General features: G+C 37.3%; 1 long non-coding RNA gene across 2 annotated transcripts in view; it reads left to right on the top strand.

Moving 5' to 3' along the window:
- Positions 1–6,051: 6,051 nt before the first annotated feature.
- The window catches only part of LOC148054567 (uncharacterized), a 38,731-nt gene continuing 24,972 nt past the window's right edge, over positions 6,052–19,810 (top strand). The window contains exons 1-3 of one of the 2 annotated variants that reach the window (XR_015706809.1): positions 6,052–6,188; positions 6,309–6,412; positions 18,884–19,207. This is a non-coding gene — a long non-coding RNA (uncharacterized LOC148054567). Of the gene's footprint in view, positions 6,189–6,308; positions 6,413–18,883; positions 19,208–19,810 lie in introns of those variants that run through there. The other variant, XR_015706810.1, reaches the window with a different exon arrangement.

The following is a 19,810-nucleotide window of genomic DNA, read 5'->3' as shown; positions in this document are numbered from 1 at the left end:
GGAAATCAATCAGCTTGAATAAAACAAAATATAATATAAAAATAAGAAAAAAGGAAATGTTTTTACCTAAGGAAAAGACAAATTCAGCCATTTCTGTGGATCTTTAGGGAAGTGCTATTGTTGTTATGTAGAAGATAATTCGAAAATGAGAAGATAAGCCAAAATGATACCTCAAGTAGCAAAGAATACAAGCTGTGCTATACTATAATAGCTATTTTTATTTCCATCTACATGTGCTTTTGTATTGAGCAATTAAAAACTTTTCAAAGGACAGGCTTCTCTATACAGAAGTGGTGAAATGGAACTTTAGTAAGGAAGAGTCTTTAAAAAGTGTGAATGTTCTTACTGTTAACCCCTTATAATCTTGATCTTGTACATTTACATGGAGAATCTTTAGTCTGTATTTTATGTTTCATATGAGAAGTTCTGTGTACTATGCATAACAGATAAGGAATTTGCATGTCAGACCAAGAATTAGAGAAAATAGAAATGTAATCTAATCTTAAAATGACATTTTATTTCCTCTCATATTTTTAGGCTTAACTTGAACCTTTTTTCCAAATGTGTGCACGTTTTTTTTCCTCACTTTTATGTGGTATTATGTCTGTCATTCGTACAACCTGAGAACAAACTATAAAACTGGAGTTGAGAACAGTAATGGCTGAAGACGAAATCTAATAGAGGACTGTTTTTTAAGACATAAGTCATATGATAGAGAGTTCTGAATTAAAGCCTAACCATGAAAAATTTAATAAGTTATAACAAAAATGTTGGTTATCAGTTCTTTCTTTAATGATAAACTATATGAATGAAGAATGTACTAAGATACAGTGTCTATAACTCCTTGCATAAATTATGAACCCTACTGTACCTTGTGCTCTTTCTTTTTTTTGCTGAGTGAAAGAATCTTGCCAAAACTGTATTTAAGTAAGTGGGCAAATGGGATATTATTGAAACATGTTTTTTTTGGTTTTGTTTTTTTTTTTCTGGAAATGAACACACTAGTTATTTTGTTACTCACAAACGCCATGTGAGTTATATGAAATCAACTTTCTAAAGAAAGCTAACATATATCTGAAATATAAGGCAGAAACTAACTTTCTTAGATCCATAGTTTACTGCAAAAACAAGGACAAAAATCTTTGGTTTTGTGTTTGTTTTATAAGTAACTAAGGAGGCTGCAGCTTTAGGTCTGAGACAGGATGATTAGACTGCTGAATTTACTCACAAAGGCATTGTTTAATCCTACTGGTATTGCTAATGGTAGTATTCTTAGATCATCATCAGTGTTAGACAAATTATCATTTGTTTGCCAGCTACTTCTCTGATTTATGTGAGGTCTTCTGGAAATGTTTTATGGGGGAGAAACAAAGTGAAGCATAGACTTAACCAGTTCCAGAATTGGAAAGATCAATGCTGGAGAGAGGCAACAAATTTAAAAATGTAGGAAGAGGAAGTTTACACACACACACTGAAATATATACTCTGTGGAGACACAGAAAATCTTGGATATTGAAAAGGTTTATCAAAGTCAATGAGAATAGCCAAATGTTGTAACTGTAAGCACGTACATAAATCTTTGCAGGATTCAGGCCTTTGTTAATAAGACTTGTCACAGATTTGTTTCATGATGAAATGATATTTCTGAACAAAATAAAACACATCACTGAGAATTTCTTTATTTCAAAATAAGCTGAAAACAAAAAAAGGTAACCTATAGATACACTCATTTTTAAAAGCTGAAAACTGGTTGGTTTACTTTTCCTTGAAAATGTCATATTTACTGGCAAAAAGTCACCACTTATTTTTCCTCACCTCCTGCCTCCCTCTTCACCTAAATTAGTGAAAAAAGTATCCTTAATAAGACACCTTTTTTCCTAAGACACTTTTAAGTTAAGGTTATGTGTTGCTCTTTTAACATCTATGAATAATATAATTCCATTTAGCCTTTATAGGTTTCACACAGCGGCATAAATTCTAATACTGCACGCACATATGCAAGTTTAACCATACTATTTTGAATAGCTCTCAGTACTACATTTAGGAAAACATGTAGGGATGCAGTTAAATGTCAGCAAATTAAAGACCTAGGGGTTAACATTTTGCCTTTACTCTCTTATAGCAGATTATTTCCCAACCTGCACCTTTTTGGTGGGGTGACAAAGTTGAATGGTGGATTCAGTCAAGAGAAATCTTCACATTAGTTTTATAAAATGTGTCGTGGGAACATGTCAGGTGGTTTCAAATTTAGGCAACTCTTGTCCTCTTGTCTTCATTTGCAACCCAGTAACCATTCCTCTGGGTGTCTAAGATTTTGACAGAAACAGATTACAAGCAAGAAACTGGAAGCCTGTTCTTCCTCTGTCAGAAACATACGCACCTTTTTCATGACTGACTGCAGACTTTTCTCCTCTGGATATGAATATGTGCTTTGGCCAACCTGATATTTCTAATCCTCTTTCAGTAAAACATGTCTGTGTCAGTTTCATAATCTTCCATCGGTCTGCATTTACAGAAAACTTTCTTGGGATAGCATCTTTTGTTAGGAGTTTTCATTTTCTGCTCCCAGGTTGCACTGTTGACAGTAGTTTTCTGTGATTCTACCTATCCTCCCACAATGTGCTTAAATCAAAGAGATCTTAGCTCACATTCCCTACTTCTTGCCTGAAATAATACTTTTCAATCTTTGCACATTCGCTTTCTACATCTTACATCCTGGCTTTTTCCATGCATGCACGGTGCTAGAAGGAAAAGGTGCTATAAGGAGAAGACAATGTGGTACACAGGCATATATATTTGTAGGCTGGTGAACAGAAAAGGTCTGTGTTGATGGGAGAAGGGAAGAAAAAGAAAGACTGAAGGCTGGCCCCTGGTTGACATCAACCCTGAGGAAACTCTCAACACTTATTTTAAGATCACATAGACAACCCCTGCAGAGTGAACCGTGTTAGTCTGAAACACATTTCAAAATGGGGCAGGCTGTTCGTGGGCAATGCTTAACTCAGCCCAGAAAGGAAAGTACGGAAGCTGAAATGTCAGTTCTTCTGGCTGTAGATTTCTTGTATCTCTGTTAATTATGTTAACTGTTAAATGATAATTAATTTAAATGGCAAAACTGTAATCATTTTTTGGCAGACGTTTAGGTAAGATGAGTGATAGCTGGAACTAGGCTCCCCTCCCTCTGAGTTAATGAACCCTCTAAGGGGAAATATAAAGCTTATTCAGGCAATGACAAAAAGCGGTAGCTGAGTGATGATGAGAACATAGCTAACAGGGCAGTCTGCACAGCAGCTTTGCTCAGAAAGGGCAGAAGGAAGAACTCCTTGGTTTGGAGGACAGGGAAGCTCAGGGAGTATTTAGCTCCTGGGAGCAGAAGATGTTTCTTTGGTACCAGTCCTGCACTTCTGAAGAGCAGTTGGCATGTTTGCTAAAGGCAAATAGCTGAAGGCTTGCTGTGTGCCTGCCTCTCAAGGCTGTGCAAAAAGGGTGTAAACAGGCTTAGAAAGACCCTTATAAAGGGATGAAGCCTTACCATGCCCAGGTGAGGATAAAGGGCAGTAGCTTAATGACTTGCAGGCAACCAAAAGGGCAGTTTGCACTGGGAGTATGTATTAGTGAAAGTGCAGAGCACCTCAGGTCAGCCTATTCCTGTTGTCTTGATACACTTGGATATTTCTCATGTATTGGTATCTAGCCTAATAAGTGTACAGCTGGGTAAGATAAGAGCAATCCTAAGCATTGCTTCAAAAGAGAAATTAAATTAATATAAACTTCCAAAACCCAATACATTTTTAGCTTAATATGCAGGTAGAAGTCCCCTGGCAGAATGAAGGCTGCTAGATTTATTGCACAAAGTGCAATAGATAGTGTGTTGGGCAGCCGAGTGCCATGCCAGTGGCAAGGGCTTCAAGTAGGTTGTTATAAAACTGAGAGACTGGACAAAAGGTGGCAGCTGAGCTTCAGTTTGACTACTTTAAGGTAAGGCATCTAAGGAATGCATCCAGGTCAACACAATATTAAATTTGGAATTGGTGTTTACAATTCAGGAAAGAGATCTCAGAGTCATTTTTTACAGTCCTCTGAAATCATTGCCTTAACATGCAGCAGCAATCAAAATGATCAACAAGATGTTGGACATCAAGAAGGACATGAAGACCAAGACAGAACTGAAGTACTGTAAGGAGACAAGAAGAGCTAGAAAAAGGCAGCTGGAACCATCAGTGGGATAGAACAGCTGCCTAATGAGGAGAGACTGGAACCTCTCAGCTTAGAGAAGGCTGAGGAAGAAGTTGACTTTGGAGCTGTTATTCACTAAGTTCCATAATACAAGAATTAGAGGGCACCTGAAACTAGAAAATGTTGGTTTAAACAGGTAGAAGAAAGTAATTCTTTATACACTAGGCATTGAGCCTCTGAATGTTGCTACCACAGGAGGTTGTAGAGGCAGAGGGCGTCACCAGGTTCAAAAAAGAATTAAGCAGATTCATAGGAAAGAGTTCTGTTAATGGAAAGTAAAAGAATAGGCAAGGATGCACCCTCTAGTATCGCAAATATAGTAGTTGCAGATGCTGGGGGAGAAGAAAGGAAGCAGACTTAATAAGATGTTCAGGCTTGTCTTCTCCCCTGAAGTAACGTCTCCTATCGCCACTGTCTGAGACAGAGTACAGTGCTAGGTGGACAAGTCGCCTGAATCTAGAGGGTACTTATTATCTTCTGATATGGGTGATCTTAAGCTGGAGTTTCTGGACTAACAATAAATACAGACGAGTATTCATGCGGGAAAACTGTGAAGTTCTGTTTGAGGCCATTTTAGGCCATGACCTGATCCACATGTGAATGAATGCACCAGAATAGCTCCTCAGTGCTGAAAACAAGTCTTAATAGGACTCCTTCTTGCTCTGTGGTCTTCATAAATCATGGTATCTTAGTTGAAGTCAACTTTGTCTGGTATGCTTTCCGTACTGCAATGATAAGACCATAGCATGCGTACAATACAGAGTGTATATAGGAGATATGTCACTTAAACAGAGAAAAGATATCTAGATATGGGCAAGGAAAGACTAAAAGGTAACAATGACAACATACTCTTTAGCAATACTGGAAAGGTGTCCTGTGGATGCATTTGCAATTTCTGTAGTATGTCATTAAATTTTCTAAGTTTGTTCATCTGTTTCATACTTTTCATTTCCTGTGATTTTCCACATTTGTGCATCATTGTAGATAAAAATGATCCTTCCCTTTTCTGTTGCCATTGTGAAAGGATATCACCTCTGATGCAAATAATCTGGGAAAGAGTTAATTCCAGTACTTAAATTGTACAGCAAGTATTTTTAGGTCACCTTTTCAGCACTACAATAGGAGTACAGTAAAAAGAGTTTAATTGTCATACATGAGGCAATGCAATATCTTTATACATATAAACTAAAGTAAAATCTTCACACAAATATTTGTATTTTTTACATTTATGGCTGTCTCTCTCTGGTTGAGCATATCTCAGTTATTTCATCCATGCATGGAAATTATTGCCTTACAGCTGTATAAGCAGTGAAAATCAGGTTGACTAATTGACTAATCTCTTCCTGTGTTTGTTTATGTTAATAGGTTTACTCAATTATACTATCCTAATGTGGGCTGGAAAAGACTAGCGGGCAGTTCACTCCTTATTGTTTTATAGCTGCTCCATAATGTTTCATGATAATGGTGAGAGACAGTTTTGATAAAATAATTTGGACAAAAGAATCAATGATTTCTATACATAGATAAATGCTTCTAGCTCTTTGATGAAAAGGCTTCTTTGATAAAGCAGGCTTAAGAAAGACATGTGAAAACATGTGCAGTTTTATGGAGAGATAAACTTACAATGCAACAACATAGTTGCACAAGATTTCTATATCCTGACATAAAGACAAACAAGTGATTCCTATCTGCTCTCTGTAATGAGTTCAGTGAACTTGCTAGGTGGCTGCTGATGAGATCCAGCTGATAAGAGTTGTTAGTCAAAATGATGTTGGTGACTGAGCTACATGAGGTAACTGAGGAGAGTGGGATTAATGTTCCTTCTTGCTTGTGAGGAGCAGGTTGAGTGGCCAGAACTCTGTGGTTGCTGGGAGGTGGTTACTGAGCCCTGGGGAAGCCTCTGACTTCTGGAAGTGGACTCCTGGAGGTATTAGTACAGGATCATATGATAGGTATGTATTTGGATTTAGACTGTAAGTTTATCTCATCTTTTCTGTTCCTAAGCATGATAAAACTGTGCTGTATTCCCACAGGAAAATATACTTCCTTTGTTTGTTTCTGTGATTCCCTAGACAGCAGCTGCAGTGCCTATTACCAGCCTTGAAGACTCTGTTCAGGATCTGCACAGCCCAGTGGAGATGGAGTGGACATATTACTTGCTGCTGGGCATATCTAGGTAAAACAAATACACGCACACACACCCCCCGCCAAAAAATCTAGTTAAGGTGGCATTCATGAATTAGTACTGTAATGATATGGCTAGAGCATGAGGCTTCTGAGCAGCTGGAGACGTGTTGGTAAAATGTTAATAATCGAAGCGTCAGTGTCTTTGGCACCCAGAATGTGCCACCAAATAATCTGCAGGCCAAAACTTAGTGCCAAGGACTCTGTGAGGAGCAAGTAAAACATCCTTATATGATGCCTCTTTGGGAAACATTAGGATTTTGCTCTATAGAATGAAGGCTAAGCCAGACTGCTTGCCTGAAGAAGCCCTGGATGTTTTTTTTCACACTGGCCTTGGGCAGAAACAAGGAAAGGAAAAGCAATTTGGCAGAAGAATCTGGGTAACTGATCAGGGAGAAAGCCGTAAGGAAGACAACTTAGGAGGCTTATTGGAAAACTGCATGTAGAGATTGAATAGAAGAAACAAACCATGAAACTTACAGAGTGGCATTTGCTGTTCATATAAAATGTTTAATTTTTGAAATGAGGAAATAGTTTATAAGATCTAAATATGTGAATAACTTCTGTGGAAATCTAGTGCTGGGTTGCTAGAAGAAAAAACCTTATGCTAATGTCAGTAAGAGGGGAAGAAAAAAAAAGCTACCTCAAATACAGACAGAGGTCCTTTGTATTGTCTAGGACACTCAAAATGGCCTCTCTTTTGGGCAGCAAGAATATTGTTTCATCACAGGGGAACACCAAAAGTAGTTTATGCTGAAAATCCACTTTGTTATTGTTATGGCCAAGGTGTTCAATTTTAGGAAAATTTTGCAAATGAAAAACTCTTCCCTGACCTTTGTAACTATTGCATATATTATGTTGCACAGCTTGGGATGAAGGAGAGGAAACTGTTTTCCAGATGGTCTCCTCCTCACTGTATCTGTGCACAGCTTTGGCATAATTGGCAATCTGTCCCTGCATGGTCCCTCTCTGATGGAGGCAGGGAAAAAAAGAGATGGTGCTGTGACTGATCAACAGCTGCACTGCTGTGGAAGACTGCTCAGAGGAGGTGGGCACAGGCAATCAGCTCAGGGAAGAAAACAAGGAGTGACTGTAGCTATTGCAAAGAAAGCTGAATTTAGGTCAACACAAGGGACTGTAGGGTGGGCTTTGTTTTAGATCACTGGCTGTATCAGTTGAGTTGATCAACTGGTTGTATAATTGATTTTTTTAAATTTTTTTTTTCTTCCCAAGTTAATCAAGGATATGAATGTTTTCCTGAGCTAGCCAGACCAGCACGGAGGAAGTGTATAAGTTTCTCAGTAGAGGAGTATAAAATCTAATAGTCAACAGAATGAACTTAGAAGATGATAACAATGGGCTTGAGCTGGATTCAACTTAAGTATTCCCCCCTGGTGACTGGGGATACCCAGTGCCATGATAATAAACATATAAAGACTAGTAATAGAAATCATATTTGTAGTGTGATCCAACTGTATGTTGAATTGCTGTGTTCTGCTTGTATTGTGATTTCACCACACTGTCATATCCCTCTGCTAAATCAAAATCCAGTGTAACATGAAATATCTTCAAATAAGTAAGTTTGGTATTAAACATTAAACCCTTCTCATGGAATGTCTAAAAGAAGCTGCTCAGAGGGTAATGGTCTCTGACAGGGCATACAGGATAAAAAGGGGGTTTATTTTCAAAGCCTATTTTTCAGCTCCTGTAGACACATGTCAGGCTGGGGAGGTGGGAGAGGAGGGGAGAGTCAGTGGAATTGCCAGTGTGTTATGTTCAATTGTTATATCTTGATGTTGCTTTGTGTTGAAATTCATCTTACGTAGATGAGTGTTTGTTATGCAAGTAAGAGAATAGTTCTTCAGAAGTAGAAGAATACAGATTTCTGATAATTGATGATCAGCTACTTTATACATAAACATGTTTAGTTTGCCACTAGATGCCCCCACAACCATAGGAATGTTAATTTTAAAAGACTGATACAATAAAATGTTTTGAAGAAAGTGTAAGCAGTTAGAAATCTTTCTGACAAGTATTATTTATGCTATAGCGTATATCGACGATCCAATAATGCTATAAAATTGTTGGGTTTTACAAGTTATGTAGCTTTAAAGTGCTTTCTAAATGCAGTTAAACTAAGTGTTCTTTTTTCTTTTTCCTTCTGCATCTTGAAATAGTCAATTATCACCATATTTCTATTTTTTAAAAATGAAAACAGAGCAGTGTGTATAAATGGTTGTCCCATTAGGTTGGTATGTCAGTCATAGCTCTGTATGGGATCAATTACCAAAAAGAATCGTTCTTCCAAAACAGAAACTTCTATCTGAATACTAATTCAAGGTCATATATGTAATTTTTTGGCTGGGACAGGGTAGCTGAAGACCAGGGATGTGAAAGTTTTGGCTTCTATGCAACCAGCTGTAATTGTGACAGCTTAGAAGGGTTCAAGTCACTACTGACGGCATGTTTAGAGGTCTAAATAAAATGACATGTTGGCTCTTTAGAAACACTTGTTACTTATTATATTTTGCTTTGTGGTGGACTATGTTAAAGTGTAGCAGAAAAAGGTTTTAGAGAGGGAAAAATAATTTGGATTTGTCCCTGTGTTTACACTTTGACATGCCTATTATTAACTGGATATGACCAGTTGACGCTGCATTGATGCTTTTACAGGGCTTCATGTGTTAGCTAGGGGTCTGTTCTTTCTGTCAATTCTAAACGTTATGTTTGATAGTAACACTAAAACCAATAAACTATTGAAAAGAGCCTTATGTGAAATCTCTAAAGCTGTGGTAAGCACTGAACACTTACATATGAACACTTACACTGTTTGGGAGTAATCTTTATTATTTGTCTTGCATCTTGCTGTGTATAATCAATTTTATCAATATTTTACCATCATCTTTCCTTAACGTGGCAGGGAATAATAAAGCTTTACAGAACCATAAGATGAGAAATTTGAGAGGAAGAAATGGACACATTTGACTTGGGGGAAGCATCACTCTAAGTCTTCAGCTGTGAGGGCTAGAAACCACAGTCACTGCAAAATAAACATTTCTATTTCCAGAGACAGAGAATAGACTGTTAATCCATGTAGTCCATCAATCAAGAGCACAGCTCAAGAAAACAGCTACTTAACTATTCTTTCTGTTTGAAAATGATAATGGTTAAGATGGTGGCTGTACTTTGATTTGTATACCTTAGCTTTTCACTTTATGGTGGTAGGAGGAAGGGCTGCGGATGGGGCCAGTGGTGGGGAGGGAGGTGGACTGTAAAAGATGGTACTGGAGTGATGTTGTGGGGCTTGCAGGCTCAGTAATACAGCATTACTCAGACTAGCTGAATTGTTCCTGTCTTCTCCCTCCAGCCGCCTTTGTTACTGTCTTCAAGGAAGGGAAAATGACCATGGGTTGGGAGGTCCAGGAGATGTAACCTGGCTGGCTGTATGGAATAGTCAGAGCGGGCCTGGGCATGGTGTTATTTTACTGCCGTTGTGTCTTTTAGGGGTGTGTGTGTGCCGGGTGTCTGTCTTTAAGTGGCAGGGGAAGTAGTGAGTGGAACTGCCAGAGTTGAGATCCACCCCCTCGCTAATGTAGGCAGACTTGCGTTGAAACCTTTCACTTCAGTTTACTGTTCAACTCCTTTCTCCCTTCTACTTTGTAATGCTTTATCTTTTTGAAGTAGAAAATTAAAAATAGTTAACCTAGTATCAAGGAAACTGGATGCTCTTTTCCTATCATCTCAAGAAACATTCCTGTAGACCTTATCTTGACTAGTCAATGTTGCTTCTCCTTCTGTAAGTGCCAGAAAATTGGAAGGAACTATTAAGAAGTAAACTTTAATAGTTATTTAGTTTAGAAGTTGTTCTTACAGAATATGAATTTATATATTTGGGACTAAAAGTGAAAACTAATGTAATTTCCCAAAACCTGCTTGTGCATTCTTTAGAGATGTTATTTTCATTTCAGGAGGGGGGAAAAAAAAACAAAACAACTTCTTTTGTGTTAGGACTGTGACAGTCACAGAGCTTAGAGATTACCTTTCAGAAAATTATTCCTATTTCAGGAGATTCAGAAATGCAGATTATCTTAACACAGGAATTTAATGACTTCTATCTTCTAACTCATAATGTATAAAAGAAGTGAAAATATCAGTGGGGGAAAGGCAAAGTGTGCCTTGTTATATGTATATGTAACCTTCATATGTGTGGGGTGAAGAGGTAGAAGGTATCTATTGTTGACTTCGTATTTCCTTTCTAATGGCATGGAAATTGTACAAGTGAAATATTTAACAGCTGGGTGGGTAGTTCACACAATAATAGTGAGCACTATAAATAATTACCTAAGTTTCAAATTTATGCAAATTAGCTGATATTAGCAGATCTTGGAGCAAAAACTAGACAGTTGGATAACTGGAACAGACAGATGATCATCTGCAGTGTCATTACAGTTTGAATTTTATGTGTAATATTTCTTGTAATGCAACTCCAGTTTGTGGTTGTCTTCTGTGACTTATGTTTTCTTGCTGTGAGGGTTATGGAAGATTTTGTGATAAGATTGATAAGACAGGTCACCTCTGTGAAATTTTTCATTCATACCCTAAAATCAAATCTGTTATGTATTTATAAAGAATTAATGAATTAAGTGTTACTATTTAAATTTTTCATGCTGCTTAGAAATGTACTGAGTGCGTTCAGACATGGCTTGAAATATTTAATCCAGCTTTAGTGCAACTACAGTTTAATGTGGTGAAATCTCCAGAATAGTTTTTTTTTTTTTATTTGTATCTCAAGGGCAGAGATTGCTTGTTTACTTTCTGTGACATCTAAAATTACCTCCTTTACACTGACTGGTGAGAGGATTTGTAGGGCAAGAATACCTAATTCCAGAATCTTTAAAAATGTAGCTAGTGCTTGTACTTTATTTCCCACCTCTCCCACACCTATCTTTATACAAAGAAAGGCACTGACTCCTGCACCTGTACTCGTATCTCTTTCCTGCCATGTAATGGTTTAAACTGGAAATTACTAAAAGCATAGAACATACTTTCCTAAATGTTTGTACTGGAAACATAATAAAGGAATCTGATCTTTAAGGCTGTACTGCAAAGATGATTTCTCGATAAATAGTATATGTCTGTGCCCCGGTAGAGAGGGAAGTAAAAATGGGATAAACATGAAAACAAATAACAGGTGAACTGCTCTGTTACTTGATACTGCATTTCTGGTAAAATGTTCTGTATTTTGCCCAAAAGGCTTATTGGCCACTTCAGCTGGGGTACTAAGATTGAACAAGGATATCTCAGTGTGTATCAAGCTGGCATCTGACAATATCCGTATAGGTAGACACTGTATGTCATGATATTTTGTACTGTGGAAATGTCAGCATATATTAAACAGAATAAAATTACTGCATTAGCAGTCAGACCAAAATATTTATTTATTAAAATCCATTCAGTTTCCCTAAATTATACTGATAATGGCAAAAGAAAAAAAATTAAAGTCCTCATCCTGCAAGAGCCCTTTCTGGACAAAAGTTTCCTCTCCTGAAGAATTTGTGTTGTGTTTCAGGCCTTAGTTCAATACCTTATCTCCATGCCTATATTAAAATGCTGAATATTTTAGAACTGAAAGCCTTTTCTTTATTCCCTTTACTTACTTCATTTCAGTTTTTCTAGGCTTTGTTCTTTAAGCCACTGCCAACTTGCATATTAGGACTTTAAAGAAAGCTGCATCTTACCTTGGGAACACAAGTGAGCTAATTTTCCACCTAATGCTAAAGTAATATAAATTACCTTTTCCTAAGTATTCTGTGTTGTTTTGATTTTCTTGAAGCATCATGGGGAAATCATGAATACAATTTCTTGTGTAATGGGTCTGACTGATACCCTTGATCAGTAAAGAAAATAGATGGAATAAAAAGAAAGAGTCAGAGTCCTAAATTGTACTAAATTTGTACTAAATATTACTAGAGAGTATGTATGTTGAGAGCCTGACTGCAGTCTCCTGTGAGCTATTCTTCATTCTTTGCTCAGCGTCCTGTAACTTAGACCTGAAGAGCTAAATTAAATTCGCTTACAGAATGTTTGCTGGTTGCACTAAACAGCAACATCAATACAAAGGGAATTTTCTCTACTTTCATCAGACTATCAATGGACTGTGGTACTGCAGAATCTTGCATGTTTAAGAATACAAAAGGATGGGAAGAGAAGCAGGTGACTGCTTTTTTATAGCTCTTTCAGCTGACTCAGAACCTGCAACTGAGAGGAGCCCGGTGGAGCAGTGCCAGCCCTTCCAGCACAACTTCTCTGGCTACCATGGGACTTTGTAAACAGGCACTTCTGACTCTGCCTTGTAGCTGACTCGTATTCCTCCATACAATGAGCACCTGCAGATCTGAGTAGTTCCTCTGAGACTGTTCTTCCAACAGGGAAAAGTACGTAACAAATTCATAAGCAATGCAGAAAAAATCCAGTGGTGAAATAAGCATTTACCATCCTTTTAAGGGCATAATATCCCCCCTGTGAGGGGGGAAAAGAAATCATTGCTTTCTATTTCAGTTCTTGATTATTTTCATTCTTATTTCAATTTAGAGTTTGCATTGTTAGTATCTCTTGTTACCCGTGTCTGATTTCTGGTTATTCCTGCCAGCCTGATTTGAATTTCATGTGGGCGCTGTTTTATTGGATCATGCATTAAGTGAAGATAAACCAATAACTCCGGTTTCTGTGCAGCTGGAACTTGAAGGGAAAAGAAATCTAGCTTTGATATCTGAACAGAAACATCTCTGTCTTAAAAGTGGCTAGTCTCTTTAATGTTTGCCTGACCTAAGGATTTATTATTGTTCATAAGGGATAGCAAACGATAAAACCTAAACATACTGCATATTACAGTTCTTTTGTTCCTCTCAATGTGAGAGGCACATTGCTTCAGTAACCAGTATCTCTCTCCTTGTCCTTATATTTGAACAATATCCTGAAGGATTTAGGAAAATGAGTGATCCGAGTCATCCATTGAAAGGTAAACAGAAATATAGTAAATGGCAAGTTTACAGGAATTTTCTCATTTTTCTGTGAATTATTTCTGTTTCATCTAGAATTGATCTTAATAAGTCATCATATTTTATAATGAAATGTGTATTTATAAGGCCTTACAGCACCTCTGATCAATTAACACACTCCTCTTCATGGTGCATTATGTGATTTTCATTTGTTCTTGAGTCTGTCTAATAATAATAATGAAAAGAGCTATCCAAATACTGGATCTAACTATTACTTTTCATAGGTGCAAAACTTTATCTGTGGCAGTGTCTTTAATATTTCATAGGAAATATTATTCTTGTCTGAACTTTCTCAAACGGCAGCCCTCGTGCAAAGACAAGATCAATGAAGAAACTAAGGTTTCAGGTCCTGAAGATCCACTAATAGAGCACATTTTCTAGTATGGCTTCAGACAGAAAGACTACAGTGTGTACTCTTCAAGGCCTTTCTGCAATGCAAACTGATGTGTTGTGAGTAGTGATGATTTGGAGATCTTCAAAAGCTCACTCCTGAGCTAAAACACTAAAGTTTGGGCACCTATTGTTTGCCATCTGGATAAGACACTAAAGGAGATGAGCTATTCTGCAGTTCTCGGTGTCTTCAAATTGTCTCAAAGCTTTTGGCTAAAATGTTCCTTCCAAAAAGGCAAAATACAAAAAGGTTACTAGAGGGAAACATAAGGTGCAACTTCTTTACTTAATGAACATATAGGAGACCAGGTCTTTGGAGCAGATCCAGTCTTTGGAGCAGAGTTGGAATAGTGTAGGCAAAGCAAAATAGATATTGTGATTCTAATGGCTGAGGAATTTGAAAGCTGGGGAGGTGATGTTGACATGTTGTGGGAGAAAACCTGATTGCTGGTAATGGTGACCGAGTTCAACAGAAGTCTTTAATTCAATAGAGTTGCAGTCTGGGCAGCTTGTTGAGACAGTGTTGTTATCTTTAGCTGCAGTAGCTACAATGGTACAGTAGTAACATGTGAATAGAATTGCAGCCCCAATTCTTATAAGCATAAGATACAAAGCTATTATTTTTTCCCATCTTTTCTTGATCTGCTTTTGCTGTTATATATGGAAGATGGAAATGAGAGCACAGGGCTGCAGCTATAGCTCCAACAAAAAAGGGGCCAGGACTGAAAGGTTTTGGCAGACCTCACCTTCCCTTGGCAGGCCCTTCGCAGCCCTACAACCACTGGGGCTCTGTGCTTTATCTCTTGCCAAACCCTTACCCTAACCCAGAAGACATACATGCTCTTCTGTGTCATGTAGGCTCTCAAGGAAAGGCTGGATTGTTAGACTTTACTTTGGAAATGTGTCATGCTGTTTTTTGTCCACTCCAAGAACATACGTTGCTAGCAAATCCTTTTTTTCCGAGGGGAGATTTGAGTTGGAAGTACTGAGCACTCTCCCTGTGGCTTTCTACTTCAGTAATGGCTGGGCTCTGACAGAAGCTTGCCAGGTTTTGTGGCTTCTAAAACCCAATCTTGTGGAGAAAGATATGGTGAAATTACTGATTTGGCTCTTTCTCTCCAAATATGACTCTTACAGTTTCTGCTCCTATTTTGCTGGATGAGAACATACTAGTCTATGCTTCATCTTGAAAATTAAGTTCACTCTTCCAAATAAACCTTTTCTTTTCTTTTTCAAATTACCAATTGTTAGATCTTTATCTTTTTAACAAATCCTCTGTGGAACTTCCAACTAACTATACAACTGTTTAAAAAATAAATTTGCTTTCTGTTGAACTTAACCGTTCATGACTTTGCCAGATGAGGTTATTTGTGTGCCAATGATGGCTGATGGTATTGTTTTGTCCTCCTTCCCAAGAGCGATTAAGTTCCAGAACCTTACAAGTCAGTGCTAGAATCAAGCTGCCTACTTAGTTACAGCTGAAAACGTGCATCTGCTCAGTATCAGAGGCACAGAACAAGGTAAACACTCACATAGGTATGCTGAGCTATACATGTGATATATTAAAATTGCATTGACTTACATATTGTAGCTTTGATTACTTTTTGTAATTATTCTGCAATTTTTTTAACATCTCTTGCGACTGTATGATGCTTTGCTGTGCTGTTTTATCTTACCATTTTACTTCATTTTGTAAATAAATGTGTTGCAATATAAAAAGATTTGCTATACAAAAATCTGTTAATTTGGCAACTTTTAATTGCTTATAAGCCAGTCATAGACATGTTGCTAATAGATGGATTTTTAAGGAAGAAACAGAAAAGGTATGGAAAGGAAATGTACCAAAAAAACCAGACTGTCTCTCTTGTGGTGCATCCTCACTGTACAAAACTGCTTGATGAAAGAAACATTCATTAAGGAGCTGCCACTTCTCACTTCATTATTAGGTTTATAAAAATTCTTGACAGTACCCTTCAGACTACTAGAATTTGTCTTCATTTTCTGGGGGAAATTTCATGTTTGATTAATTTATTTAACACTTATTTGTCCTAGTGCTTACTATTCACTTAGTCTAATGTTCTGTGAACTGGAAAGTGTTTTACTGTTTTTTGTCGCAGTCTGTTCAGATTTAGTATGTTTTATGAGGGAATAGAATGTGGGGCTTCGTGTCTAGCATGGTTCTGTGGTTTAGTTATGTTTTTAATACCTTCTAGCTCAATATGACTTCTAAGGACTACTCTGAGTAAGCAAGTAAAAAATCCTGAGATGAGGTCTTCTAATTATTTTTTTTTTTTTGTAATGTACAGAAAAAGAATTGTATAAATGTAGCTGAAGCAATATGTAGATGGGTTTTTATTTTCTGTGAAATTCCTCAGCATTTCTTTAACAAATTGTGATTTTTGCCTTCTGCTGTTACTTAAGCCTCAGAGGGATCTAAATTTTGCTTGTTCTTTTGTTTACCTCATCAGATGTTTACAAAATGTTAGTTTGGGAATCTTTACTTTTGGAACTGATGGAAGCCTGGCCCCCTTCTGGCAATAGACTTATCACCCATGGTACATTTGGCTTTAAATCAGCATTTTACTAGATAGGCAGATCTAGTTCCTCTTTGATGTGTGAAGGGTGTTTGTTACCTCATGGTTTCATCTGAATTTAGAGGCAAGCAGGCAAAGAAGCAGCAAGACAGAGTGACCATAGGTTTGTAATTCTCTGTAGCAACTTTTTTTTTTTCTTTTCCTTTCCCTTTTCATTTGCAGTAGCTGATAAAGATAATAATCTGGCAAACTTGCTTTTACTTGCTAGGAGAACTAATTATTCGTTCCATGTCTTCTGTCGGATACCTATAGTGGTTGGGAAAGAGTAAGAAGATCCATCCTGCAGTTGACTGAGAAACTTTGCTAGTCTTTAGATCTTACAATGGTGAACAACAGTAAGTCCCATTGAAGCTGGAGTTGATTGAATCCTTACTGATAGTTAGAGAGTCCATAGTGGCAATGGATTTTTTTATTTGTTTGGGTTTTTTTTGAGGATCAACATAAGTGATTGCCCCTTTATGGGCATTTTAAGGTAGAAAAGAATACTTCTGGTCTAAGTACAAGCTTTCTGGGAACTGTTGTTTCTGTAGAAGCTAACACAAGATGTGGGCTAAGGGCACAGGGTATGGAAAAGAGACCTTTCTTTAGAAAGGGAGAGAAAAAAGTCATCCAAAACCAGACTCTACCTTCTGAAAGTCAGGGGATGGGGATTAATAAAGGTCTTGGTCTCTGGGTTGTTTGAAAACATCTGAAAAAATTTTAGGGCTTTTTTAAGTAATTAGTTACAGGCAGTTAAGCATTTCAAGGGAGAGTTAATGTTAGATCTAAAACATCCTGAAAGGTCCAGGAGAGGGGCTCGTAAATCAGCTTGGCTGTGGAGCCAGTTGGACTAGACAATAGCACTCTGAGTCGCCTTAAGAGAGAGCCTTGAAGGAATGTGGGAGCAGGCTATGGACAGATTGGAGGGTACATTTGTAATTTCAAAGGGATTACTTTAGTTTTTCTGCTTTTGGACTTTGACTAAAAAATGGCTGAGGATATTTTTAATCCCTTTGACAACTACATGGGGTTCTTGACTGTCCAGTAGGCTAAAATTATTGTCTGTCTTCAGTGAGCAGGAAGACTAATATTTTGAGAGAGGTTCTGAAGTGATCTGGGATCTGAAGGATAAGTCACGTTGTCAGTGTTTTGACTCTTCTTTGGCACGCTGCTTGCCTTGTCTGAAAATTATTGATCTTTAATAATAGCTAAGAGAGAAAAGATGAACAATATGATATAAAGTACACATAACTAACTTTCCATTTATATACCAATTCACACACTGAATAATAGAGCATTGAAGAACAAAAAATTAATGTGAATCCATAGAAAACTATGGGATGTGACTGGTTTTTAGGCATGCTTTCCAAAAAAATTATTTCTGCATCCTGTAGCAAGGCTTTAGTTTGCTTTTCTATAGACTACTTTTATTATTATTTAGAAAAAGCCTAATTACAGTTTTTCACACATAGTTACAGCTGTAATTATTAATTCTGTTGACCTTTTACAGGATAATTCAAAATTCCAACTGTTCTCAGAGGTTACAAACACTGCTCATGTAGTAAATAATTTTTTTTTCCAGCTGGAATGTCTTGTGAATTCTAAGTACTGAACAAAACAACATATTTATGGTCTGTGTATGTGTGCGTATTGCACCTTTTCAAACAACCATTTAAAAATTCTTCTCCATGATATTTCATAATACAGAGACAATATTACTCATAAATATCAGTTTGTTAAGGAGCTTAATTCTGTAAGGGTTTTCAAAAGCAATATGGCAAGTTTGAGAAGGGTGTAGTTCAGGCAGTGTTAACTTAAATACTTGGTGCACGCCATTGTCTTTGGACAAAACCTGACTATGCACCTTCAGAAGCAAGTTCTGGTATCCAGGACACCCCGCAGGCCACAGCTGAGCCCCTCAGCTAAGATGGTGACACCCCTGGGAAGATGTGTTTAAGAAAGGGCAAAAACTGGACACAGAGAGAGAGGAGTCAGGAAAAAATGCCTAAATGCTATTTCAGTGTTTCCCTTTGGTATTTTGCTTCAAATATAGGTCTTTGATGTTCTGTAGCCAGTGGAATATTAAAAAGGGTTGGTTTGGGTTCTCAGGCAGCAAAGTCAGATTGATGGAAATTTCAGTTTACCCATTACCTACCATATAATTTGCTAAGGTTAAGTTTTTGAACCCGTATGTTTTGTAAAAGGAGCACATTAAATGAACAATGATATAAAACCAAGTTTCAGCTCTGTGGGAGAAACAACATGCTTTTAAATTTTCCCCTATTTTCCTCTCTCCTGTTGCATCTCAGTAATACTTTCTGAGAAAATAGCATCTACAACGAACATTTCTTATTATCATGTGTCTTTCTTTAAAAAGGGCATTTCTTCTCAAATCCATCCTTTGTTCTTATCCTGTACTGAGATTTGTTCCATTTCTGACAGGTGGTGCTGGCAGAGGTTGATTATCTGCTGCCCAGAGATTGCCCCACTGAATTGGTAAGAAAAGGCTTGTTAGAATTTGATTGCCCCCTCAGCTGGGCAGAAATCTTGGACAGCAACTCCTGGCCCTCGTTTTCACTAACATAACAGGGGAATCTGTTATCCCTGTATGCTGCAGAACAGTTGAGGTGAAAAGGCTAAATTTACATCCCACTTTTGATCTTCTGGAAAAAGACAGACTTTCCAGTTTGTCTCACACTTGTGGGAACCAGCAGATTTGTCAACTGAAAGCTGGGTAACTTGGAATGTTTATTTTAAAATATTTGATGCAGCAGATGTATGGGTGATAAAGCAGTATCACAAATTGAGGTCATTATCAACTGGATGTGAACAATTAAAGACAAATATCAAGCCAGTTATCTGAATATTGTTTTTTATTGTTTACTATTGTTATTGTAATATTGTGTCTAATCTTGCATAAATTTGAATTTTACTGGCAGCTGAGTTTGATCATTAAAAAAACCCCAGACCAAACCAAAACCCTTCTATACATCAGGGTCTTGTACAAGTTTAAAATACTTATCTGTTCAGGGAGAAAGAACAATAAAATATGTGACTCTGACCAAGGATAGCTTAGTCAATAAGGTACAAATTTATTGTCCATAAAGAATTTGACTTTACATCTGTGAATTAAGTATCAGCATACACATTTAAGGGTATCTCTGTTTTCTTTTAGATTACTTTCATTTTGCTATGCATATTTTAAAAACAATTTTGCCTATGTGAAGACTTTGATAATTGTTTGCAATTTTTTACAAATGTGAACTGTAGAGGTTGTGCACTTTAAAAGCAAGGAAGTATATTTGGAAAGAAAACCTTGGAAATAGTGCCCTCAACATAACAGTGAGGACACTGAAAATGGAAGGGAAC

This window comes from Nipponia nippon, unplaced genomic scaffold (genome assembly GCF_047370975.1).
Source record: "Nipponia nippon isolate SJK-2023a ecotype South Korea unplaced genomic scaffold, ASM4737097v1 scaffold_3, whole genome shotgun sequence".
NCBI lineage: Eukaryota > Metazoa > Chordata > Aves > Pelecaniformes > Threskiornithidae > Nipponia > Nipponia nippon.
This window is presented reverse-complemented; position numbering and strand designations above follow the sequence as displayed.